Genomic DNA, 12,220 nt, shown 5'->3' with positions numbered 1-12,220 from the left:
AGTTCCAGAAAACAGATAACAGAAAAATGTAGTTAAAGAAATTAACTGTTCTACCAAAAAGAAAGCTATTAGTGCCTGACTGCCTCACCTATGGACAAGTTCAAATAATACTATTCATGCCATTGATAGCTGAACTTAGTGACTCAATAAATTATAAGCTTAAAATGTAAAGCAAATTATATTGCTAGTAATTTTTAAGACATGAAGAGATAAATAAGGAGAGGGAATTGGATTGAAAGAATTTTAAGTAAGTCAGTACAGTGATGTCTCATGTGCAAAGTACTATGGGGAAAGGAGTTGATACTCCAAATTCATTTGGAGATTAACTATATATTTAGACAGCCCTGACCATCTTGCAATGACCTATTCAGCAGCACTTACATTCTGAGAGGCACATGGATTCACATAACTACTTATCAGCCAATTCCTTTCATAAATATAGACTCAGACCAGACATTTGTTATTCCTACCAAGATGCTTTAAGTAATCACCTGGTGAAAATCAGTAGGAGACATTAGCTCACATTTGGAAGTGTTTGAAAATAATCACTCTTCATTTTTCAGTATCATCTGGGAAGAAATAAAGCCAGATAAATTTTGATGTACCTTAAATTTATGTTTAAAAGCTAAAACATGTTTTATTTATTTTCTTTTTTTTTTTTAAAGATTTTATTTATTTATTTGACAGAGAGAGATACAAGTAGGCAGAGAGGCAGGCAGAGAGAGTGAGAGGGAAGCAGGCTCCCTGCCGAGCAGAGAGCCCAATGCAGGACTCGATCCCAGGACCCTGAGATCATGACCTGAGCCGAAGGCAGCGGCTTAAACCACTGAGCCACCCAGGCGCCCCTTATTTATTTTCTAATATAGTGAAACATTTGACTGCTCTCCAAGAGAGGACATGGTCACAAATGGAGCTTTTCTTGATTCATATCATGATTACAAATATCATTCATTTTACCATAACATCCTCAATGATGAAGTATGAAGTATGATTTCCTCCTGTACTTATTACCTCAAATACCTTTTCCCCTCATTTGACAGTAGCTATAAAGAGCAGACCTTCCTTTTTACCACCATGTATTTTGCTGTTTTTAATTACCAATAAATTAGGAAATCATGGTATCACTGATCATTTTTATGAGAAAGTCATCATAAATTATACCAGTATTTCCAATTCAAATATATAACTACAGAGTTTTTTTTACTTCTTTGATTTTATGTTTTTATCTCTTTATCTTATACTAAAAATACTGATTTAGTAATGACATTAACATTATTTCTTACTGTTATCTTACTATATATTATATACACATAGCACACATATATAAACATTGGTTCAAAATAACAGTAGTTGGGTGCCTGGATGGCTCAGTCGGTTAAGCATCTGCCTTAGGCTAAGGTCATGACCTGGAATCTAGCCCCAGGTTCTGGTTCCCTGCTCAACAGGGAGTCTGTTTCCTCTCTTTCCCTCTGCTCCTCCCCCTACTCTGCTTGTGCTCTCAATAAATAAAATCTTGAAAAAAATGACAATATTAATATAATTATTACAATATTATTACCAAAGGCAGTTTAAATTATTTTTGCTTCAGCCATAGGCTATAGCCCACTAGCAGTGTGTAGTCAAATTATTCTGTTCTAAAATTACTTGAAATCAATTCCTCTTAATGTGACTAAGCCAGCAGGGCAAAAGTAGGTACTTTAGGTTTCATTTTACTTGTGATTTTAGGGACTTTTTTCTTTAATTCTCTCATAATTTCATAAAACAACATTTCAGTGGTTAGGCTGAGTTCAATCTACAAAACCATGTATATTTGGAAGTTTCTAGTTTCTATTCCTACTGTCTCTATCCTCTTCCTTCCTTTGCACTAAATATTTTTATTAATTTCTGGTTTACCCTTCCATTTTTCTTTATTCTTTTATTAAGCTTTATTTTCAAATAATTTTCAGTTTTCAGAAAAGTTGCAAAAATAGCAGAGAGAGGTCTATATCCCCTTTATCAAGCTTTCCCCAATGTTGACGTCTCACATAATCATCATACATTTGTCAAAAATGAGAAATTAATAACTGGCACAACACTAACAACTAAATTACAGACTTTTACTCATATTTCACTAGTTTTTCCATTAACATCCTCTTTCTGTTCCAGGACATAATACAGGATATTTCATTTCATTTAGGTCATTTTTAGAAAAGTAAGGTAACTAGCATATATTTTTTATTTTACATTTATTTGTATACCTCTTAGATAAAAGGTGGAATACTATAAAAATGTCTTCTTTTTCTTTTTTAAATTAACAGTATATCCTGAAAATTATTCCACAGTAGTATATATAACTATTCTTTGTTCCTTTTAATGCTAGTTTGTATTCTATTGTATAAGTATGTTATAGTTTAATGTCATCCATACACAAATATTTTAGCTGTTCAATACTAAACTTAATCATTGTGGAGAACTTTTTTGAATAAAATGCTAAATTTCTAAAAAACAGTCATGTCTACAACCTCTGGAGCGATGTCCCTCAGCGGAACAGACTTTTAAAAGTCCCGATTTAGTACTCCGTTGCTCAGCCGCTTGCCAGGAGCCGGCCCCTCCCCCTGCGGTCTATCTTCCCATCGCTTTGGATTCACTTCTCCGCCAGTCCTGCCTTCAGAAAGTGGTTGATTTTCTGTTTCTAGAATTGCTGTTCTTCTTCTCTTCAATCTCCCGTTGGATTTGTAGGTGTTTGCAATGTTTGGATAAGCTATCTAGCTGATCTCCTGCTACCTGATGTAGTCTCAGCCTGCTGCTTCTCCGCCATCTTGACTCCTCCCCCCAAGTAGAATATTTTAACTTTTTCTTTTACTGAACATGGATCTCATCTTAGAATGTTTCTAAATCCATAAAATAAAATGCATAAAATTAAAAATAAAACCAATTATAATGGAATGCACATACCAAATCGCTAAATAAATTTGTGAAATAGTAATATGTATGCATCTTTATTGGTGCATTCAATAACAAGACCTAGTAGCAGTCTAATAACTATCCATTCAAAGTAATCATGAATATAAATCATGTTTCATGGAGAAGCAACATGGGGGGGTAGGAGATAGGAGAAGAATAAATGAAACAAGATGGGATTGGGAGGGAGACAAACCATAAATGACTCTTAATCTCACAAAACAAACTGGGGGTTGCTGCGGGGAGGTGGGATTGGGGGAGGGGGAGCGGGCTATGGACATTGGGGAGGGGAAGCGAACCATAAGAGACTATGGACTCTGAAAAACAACCTGAGGGTTTTGAAGGGTCAGGGGTGGGAGGTTGGGGCAACCTGAGGGTTTTGAAGGGTCAGGGGTGGGAGGTTGGGGGAACAGGTGGTGGGTAATGGGGAGGGCACGTTTTGCATGGAGCACTGGGTGTTGTGCAAAAAGAATGAATACTGTTACGCTGAAAAAATAAATAAAATGAGAAAAAAAAATAAATCATGTTTCAAACTTTCTGTAAATTTTTAATGTGACATGAAAATATTTGTTACTCCTATTGGTGACAAAGTCTCATATTGGTTTTGCTAATATTGTTGTGGTTTGTAGTTTACATTTTTAATTGAAGGAAATATGAAATTTCAGTTAAAGATAAATGAAAATAAAGACATAACTGTTCCTCATTCAAGTTCACAGAACCCCCTTTTCTCCCCGTAGACCCCAAGTTACAAAGATCTGCCATAATGTCAAGAAAGAACAGTGAAAAAAAATATCACCTAGGTAGTTTTCTAGTTTGCTATTTTAAGAAAAACAGGAAATTAATGTTTATTGAACATCCATTATTTTTCAGGATGGAAAGATGAGGGTACAGGATGGATAGACAAATATATATATACACACACACACACACACACACACACACACACACATACATATATATGTATATATACATAAAGTTCTATTATATATATATATACACACACACCTATGTATGTATGTGCATGCATATATGTATGTATAAACATACATATAATGAAGCTGAATCCCCACAAAACCCAGTGAGTCCAACAGAAGTTTAGTAACTTCCATTAGTAAGGACAGAATCAGAAATCAAGATTTATATGATGTCCACTATCTCATGAAGCCCTATATAGCAACATACCAGGAATATTTGCCCTTTAATAGAGAAAGTCTACAGGAAACTGTTAGAAAGAAGAGAAGGAGAGAGAGAAAGAATTGGTCTAGTGGTAAAATTTCAGATGAGAAATGATCTGGAAAGAATATTCTTCTGCGTTTATTCCTTTCTTAAAATCCTTCAGATCACTTTGCTATTCTATACGTGTCTAAGATCAGCCTCACACACTACCTTTGATTATCTTCCATGGGAGTGTCTTCTCTATTGCCAACACTCCTGGAATATTTCAGTTAAAGGAATGAAATACATATAGAACAATAAGGTAGCTTTTGAAGATCTCTCTTAGTAATCACTGCCATGTTTTAGTCACATTAGGTTGTTCCTTACTACTATGTTAGAGTAAGGTTGTATATTTAGAGCTCAGAGATCCCAAATGGTGAAACCTGAAAAGCTGGCCTTCTATAAGACAGGACTGGATACACAGTGAGTGCTGGTATGCAGGCATGTGATTACTCTTTCCTGGCTATTGCTGATTCAGCACACACTTGATCTCATAGGCACAGTCACATGTCTACTCCCTGCTCATGTTCCAGAAGTGAATGCCTGACATGAACATCTCACCTGAGATTTCCAGCTGGTGCAGTACTGGATGATAAGGCATCAGCCTTATCCAGAAATACCCACATATCCTCTTAAAGCTAGTTTACTAAATTAATGCTACTAATCCTTTGGGTTATAAGTACCAACAATTTTGAATAACCCCATAGTCTTCATTTTTTCATTGCTTACAACACCATTTTAGCAGCCAAAATGTTTGCATAATAGGTGTTTTGCAGACAGCTTCATTTCATATTTGAAATTTTTAAGTCCATGGGGTGCTTAGCCTGGGGGAAAAAAAAACTTTGTCCCAGGCGATTATGTATCCAAATTGAACTATAGCCTGTTGACTTCAGCCTTTGCTTACAAAAGGGAGAAAACTCTAGGGAAAAAAGCCAAGTTCTGTCCACTGGCCAAGTCAAAACGAGTAGTCCCCAGAGCTAGTCATCACAGAAAGTCTGCCTGCCAAATGCTCTACACTCTTTTCTTTGGCTGCTGTGCATAGCTTGAGTTTGTTCCAGGACACATGGCCTCGTGTCAGTAGCTCACCCTACTCCTCACTAACCTTCTGCACAAATCACCTCCTCTACTTCATCAACATTATACTTCCTTGTCCCCTGTGGTAGAATGTTTGTAGGAATGGCCACAATACCCCTCATCTCATATGCCCTTTTGTAGTGTGACTCTGCCCCTCTTCCCATCAAGAGATGGAATCTATTTCCCTTCTGCTCGAATCTGGGCTGGCCCTGTGACTTGCTTTGGCCAGCAGAATGCAGTAGAAGTAATACCATGTGACTCAAGGACAAGGCCTTCAGAGGCCTTACAGTTTTCATATTTTTCTCTCTTGGAACACTGAGACTACCACACATTAAAGAAGTCTAATCTCACCAAATGGAGGATGAGGCCATGTGAAGGAGGACCAAGGTGCCCCAGCTGACTGCTAATATCAACTGCCAGAAGTATTAGGGAGGAGATCTTGGGCCTCCAGCCTCAATCAAATCATCATAAAAATGCAATCATGTGATCCCAGTCAAGACCAGCAGAAAAACCATCCAGATTATCAATCCAGAGAATTTTGAGAAACAATTAATAGTTGTGGTTTTAAACCACTAAGTTTTAGGGGGACATGTTACACAGCAATAAATAACTGAAAAACTCTCTTTAGCAATCCTTCCTCAGCAATAGTCATCCAGCATCAAATCTTTTGTTCAACAGACAGAAAATCTTACCAATACCTTTTTTTCACACAATGATTTCTTTTCATGCCAAGTTATGGACAATCCAAAGATAGCAATATGGCCTATGTGATTAGAAGATTCCTACATATAGCTAGCTAGAAATAAATAAGTGACAGAAAACACTGAGTGCTTAAGAGAGGAATAAGAAATATAATATAGGTATTAAAGTAAGGAAGACCTAGATTGTCAACTTCACGGCTCATGTTACCAATACAGAAAGCAGATTATTTACCAGGCTCTATATGCTCTATATGCCCCTCATGATATATTTATATATAGCATAAATGGCAAGCAAAATTTGGGGGCAGAAGTTATAGTGTTTTAATCAGATTCTCAAACAAGTCTTTTGACACCTTCCCTAACCCCTCCAAAAAAAAAAAAAAGAAACACTGATTAATAGAAAGTAAAATTCCACTTAAAAACAACGTTTTTTAAAATTACCATCTATTTAAATGCTTTACTTGAAACGTAATAACTCATTTATTTCAGGAAAATTCATTAATTTTTCAAGGGATAAACCAACATGAAAGGGCACCTTTCACACAAATAACAAGCACACAAATTATGCAATCAGAGCATCTGGAATCTGGAAGATCTAATGCTTAAAAACAAATTTTTACAAGGACTTCCCTTCCAGGAAGGTGGAGTAGATGCACTTTTCCCTATTCCTCTCACTAAATACAATACAAAACCCTTAATATTATATATAAAGCAAATATAAGAAGACTAAAAGGTGAAGAAGGCAGGTGGGCTAGGAACCTTAGGACCCAAGTAACAACGTGGTGGTGGGTTCCTACTTTTTCTTTTTGCCTCCTATATTCCAGACTTGGAGCTGAAGAAGTCAGCAACCCAGAAACACTGGTGAATAAAACATACATAAACAACAACAGCAGTCTGCTGTTTAGCCAAACGTCCAGGAAAGGAGCAGTCTAAAACAAAAAAATGTTTAAAAAATAAACACCAAACAAAATAGGAACCACAGAAGAAACTGACCCCACCTCCACCCTTACTTCCAACCCCACCAGCAAAGGATAAGTGAGGACCCTAGTCTTCCACCAGGCTGGAATACGCCAGGCTGGAATAAGGCATCCTAATACTCACTTACTTATCAGAGAAGTAGGGAACTGGGACATTCATCCCTCTGGACAGTAATGAACCAGCCTCTCATGCACACATACCCGGGGTGTCAGTGGAGACCACATGGGAAGCATGGACTTCAATCCCCACCCAACAGTAACAGGATACCCCTCTCTCTTCCTACTAGAGTGGTATCAAAGGAACCTAGATGGAAGTAAGGATTTACACCACTCTCCAGGAGAAATGAGGCCACTCCCTTTTTCTGTGCGTTATCAGTGGTGGATAGAGATAGAGATAGAGAGCAGTAAGGAGGCTTCCCATCCAGGAAAATATCAGTGAAGATCTGGTGAACTGGAACTTCCATTCCTGCCCACTAGCAGTAAGGAGTATTCTCCCTTGTGTAACAAAGGAGCCAGAGTAAATAACCTAGATGGTCTGCTATCTTCGCCTTCACTGGCATTAAGGAGGTGGCACCCCTCCTTCCCTTGGCGTCAGAGAAAACCACTTGAGATTTAAATAAGATCTAGAATCTCTCTCTTTTTTTTTAAATTTATTTGACCAAAAGAGAGAGATCACAAGTAGGCAGAGCAGCAGGGGAGAGAGAGAGAGAGAGAGAGAGGAAGCAGAGAGGCTGATGTGGGGCTCGATCCTAGGACCCTGAGATCATGAGCCGAAGGCAGACGCTTAACCGACTGAGCCGCCCAGGTGCCCCAGATCTAGAATCTCTTAACATACCAAAATATCCAGGTTTCAACTGGCGATCAGTTATTATACCAAGAACCAGGAAAATCTAAAACAGACTAAAAAAGTACAGTCAACAGATCCAAATATAAAGATGATAGCAATCCTAGAATTACCTAACAAAGATTTTAAAACAGCCATAATAAAAAGTGTTTCAATGAGCAATCACAAATACACTCAAAACAAAATAGAAAGTCCTAACAAAGAGAAAGTCCTAGCAAAGAATAGAAGATATAAATAAGAAACAAATGGATGGCTGAGTGATACTTCTTTGTGTGCGCATATATATTTATATACAGCAGGGCAGGTGGCAGGGGCGGCAGCAGCTCTGGCAGGGGGCAGCAGGAAGTTGGCGGCCACAGTGGCCTCTCCTCCAACTTCGAGGAATGGTACATGTGAGAGGCCAGGGCCTCTCTCCCTCTCCCAGTCCCCACCCCGGCAAAGCCTCCTTGTGGCCAGAGCCAAGGGCACCCTGTGATGTGTTGTTAAAATTATGAATCGGATTTTTATGATGATGAAAATGATTTTACCAGCAGAAGGATTTTTTAAAAAGTTTTGTTTTGTTTGTTTGCTTGTTTGTTTGTTTTTTAATAAGCCAAGCATGAAAAACAAAAATATCCCTTCCAGAGTCTCAGAAGCTGAAAAGTTAAGATAAGAAATAAAAAAATTTTAAAAATGGGGCGCCTGGGTGGCTCAGTCATTAAGCATCTGCCTTCGGCTCAGGTCATGATCCCAGGGTCCTGGGGCTGAGTCCCACATTGGGCTCCCTGCTCAGTAGGAAGCCTGCTTCTCCCTCTCCAACTCCCCCTGCTTGTGTTCCCTCTCGTTGTCTCTCTCTCTCTGTCAAATAAAAAAATAAAATCTTTTTTTCTATTAAATCTATGTCTATATATAGATATCGATGTAAATATAAATATAGATATATAGATATAAAGATACATATCTCACATCTTCTTTATCCATTCTTCAGTTGGTGGACTTTTAGGCTCCCTCCATAATTTGGCTATTGTTGATAATGCTACTATAAACATCACTGTGCACGTGTTCCTTTGAATCAGTATTTTTGTATCCTTTGGATAAATACCTAGTAGTTCAACTGCTGGGTCAGAGGGTAATTGTATGTTTCACTTTTTGAGGAACCTCCATACTATTTTCCAGAATGGCTGCACCAGTTTGCATTCTTACAAACAGTGTAAGGGGCTTCCCCTTTCTCCTCACCCCTGCCAGCACCTACTGTTTCCAGTGTTGTTAATTTTAGCCATTTTGATAGGTCTGAAGTGATACCTCTTTGTGGTTTTGATTTGTATTTCCCTGATGAAGAGTGATGTTGAGCATCTTTTCATGTGTCTGCTAGCCATCTGAATGTCTTCTTTGGAATTTTGAACTGAAAAATACAATAACTGAAATTAAAAAAAGAAACTCAGTGGATGAGCTCAACATCAAAATGGGGACCAAAAAAAAAAAAAACAAAAACCCAGTGAGCTGTAAGATAAAATAATAAAAATTACCTAATTTGAACAACAGAAAGAAAATAGACTATAAAAAATTAACAGAGCTAAGGGACCTGTAGAACTATAACAAATGATCTAACATTTATGTTTTAGAGTCCCTGGAAGATATGAAGAAAGAGTGTGGGGCTAGAAAAGCACTTGAAGAAATAATAGTTGAGGAGCGCCTGGGTGGCTCAGTGGGTTGGGCCTCTGCCTTCGGCTCGGGTCATGATCCCAGCATCCTGGGATCAAGCCCCATATCGGGCTCCCTGCGTGGCGGGAAGCCTGCTTCTCCCTCTCTCACTCCCCCTGTTTGTATTCCCTCTCTCACTGTGTCTCTCTCTGTCAAATAAATAAATTAAAAAAAAAAAAAAGAAATAATAGGTGACTGAGAACTATTTGGCAAAATACATAAGCCTACAGATTGAAGAAGGTGAAAATATTCCCATCCAGGATAAACCCAAGGAAATCTACACCAATTATGCACGATAGCCAAATTTTGAACAAAGTAAAGGTCCCGAAAGCAACAAAAAAAGAAAACACCTTACCTATAAGGGGAAAACAATCCAAATGATAGTGGATTAGTAATCAAAAACTATGGCGGCCAGAAGGAAATAAGCCATACCATTTTTAAAGAACTGAAAGAAAAGAACTGTCAACCCCAAATCCTTTATCTAATGGAAATATCTTTCCAAAAATAAAGTAGAAATCAAGCCTTTTTCAGATGAAGAGAAACTAAGAATTGATCATCAGTAGACCTACTCTAAAAGTTTTCTAAACAGAAAAGAAACGATAATGGGAATGCAAGCTGGTACAGCCGCTCTGGAAAACAGTACAGAGATTCCTCAAAGAGTTGAAAATAGAGCTATGCTACAACCCAGCGATTGCACTACTGGGTATTTACCCTGAAGATACAAAGTTAGTGATCCAAAGGGGCACCTGCACCCCAATGTTTATAGCAACAATGTCCACAACAGCCAAACCATGAAAGAGCCCAGATGCCCATCGATAGGTGAATAGATAAAGAAGATGTGGTGTATATATACATGATGTAATATTACACAGCCATCAAAAAATGAAATCTGGCCATTTCCAACTATGTGGATGGAACTGGAGGGTATTATGCAAGAGAACTAAGTCAATAGGAGAAAGACAATTATCATATGATCTCACTGATACATGGAATTTGAGAAACAAGGCAGAGGATTGTAGGGGAAGAGAGGGAAAAAATGAAACAAAATGAAACCACAGCGGGAGACAAACCACAAGAGACTCTTAATCTCAGGAAACATCTGAGGGTTGCTGGAGTGGAGGGGGTGGGGGAGCTGGCATGGCTGGGTGATAGACACCGGGGAGGGTATGTGTTATGGTGAGCACTGTGTATTGTGTAAGTCTGATGAATCACAGATACTCACAAGATTATGCAACTATCACCACTATGTAATCATAGAATATCTTCATCATTCCCCCCCAAACTGAGTTATCAGTGTTTCCCCATTCTTCCCTTTGCCTAGTCCTTCATAACTACCAATCAACTTTCTGATTTGCCTATTCTGGGCATTTTATGTAAATGAAATCATACAATATGTCACTTTTTGTATCTGGCATGCTTTACTTGGCATAATGTTTTCAAAGTTCATTCATGTTGTAGCAAAATCATACTTAGCCCCATTTTACAGCTGAAAAATATTCCATTCTATGTATATACCACATTTTGTCCATTCATCAGATGATGACCTTTAGGTTCTTTTACTTTTTTTTTTTTAATGTATACTTTAATAAGCATATAAACAATTAGGTAAGCTTTTGCAGAAGCTGACCAAGATACATATATTAGAAGATACAACTGTCCATCTAAATTTTCTATATTTCTTTTTTTTCTTTTTGCAGAGTATTCAAGTTGTTTGCTATATAATTTCTCATGTGCCATTTTGGATTTTTGGACAGTATTGTAAAGACTATTTTTTTTGTCTGATGACAAATAGCAGCCACACTGTCAGTGATTATTCCGGACCTCCATGTTGGATAAATTCAATTTCTTCTTGAGATACAAGTTTCCTTCTGTATTTCTGAGGTAATGTTTTTATTATTTCTGCAGTATCCGGTGGACCCTGATGCATCAGCAAATCTGGTGATTTACTTCCCTTAGAATGCTGTGAAATTGAAGAAGAGTGAGATGGTAGTCCTGCTGATCTCAAACTTCTGATACATTAGGTTTAGGATTGTCTCTTCTGTCAGGGAATCTTATAATGGAGTATGTGGCTTGACTACCTGAACGACCCTGCTGGCAGATGCCATCTTGCTGCCATGAGCATTTGTTTACACATTTTGTGCAAAAATATGTTTTTAAGTCTCTTGGTTTTATACCTATGTATGGAAATTACAAGATCATATGATAACTATATGTATTTGTGAAACTTCTGAATTATTTTCTAAAGCAACTGTACCATTTTACATTTCAGCCAACAATGTTCCAGTCTTTCCACCTTCTGGCCAACACTTGGTGTTGTCTGGTTTTTTAAAAATTCTAGCTGTGCTAGTGAGTATGAAATGGTATCTAATTGTGGTTTTGATTTACCTTTCCCTATTGACTAATGACGTGGAGCAACTTTCAATCTGCACATTGGCCATGCGTATATCTCATCTGGAGAAATGTCTAGTCAGATCATTGTGCATTTAAACAACTGAGTTATTTGTCTTTTTATTGTTGAGTTGTAAGAGTTATTGATATATTCTGGATAATAAACTGTTATCAGATTAAAAAAAGAAACACATGGAATAAATTGAGCCTATAAAATTTTTTAAAAAGAAAAGGAAAGGAAAGGAAAGAAAAGAAAAGGGAACCTTGAAACATCAGGAAGGAAAAAAGAACCCAGTAAGCAAAAACATGAATAAAGACAACTCTTCCTAGGGTGTCTGGGTGGTTCAGTTGGTTAGGCGACTGCCTTCAGCTCAGGTCATGATCCCAGAGTCCTGGGATCG

The 12,220-nt window shown here is 37.7% G+C and overlaps 1 pseudogene; it reads right to left on the bottom strand.

The window, feature by feature from the left end:
* Window positions 1-11,119: 11,119 nt before the first annotated feature.
* Window positions 11,120-11,869, bottom strand: LOC123939299 (annotated as a pseudogene).
* Between the last annotated feature and the right edge of the window lie 351 nt (window positions 11,870-12,220).

Source organism: Meles meles, chromosome 3, assembly GCF_922984935.1.
Source record: "Meles meles chromosome 3, mMelMel3.1 paternal haplotype, whole genome shotgun sequence".
NCBI lineage: Eukaryota > Metazoa > Chordata > Mammalia > Carnivora > Mustelidae > Meles > Meles meles.
Note: the sequence above shows the minus strand (reverse complement) of the source record. Positions and strands in the feature narration are given on the sequence as shown.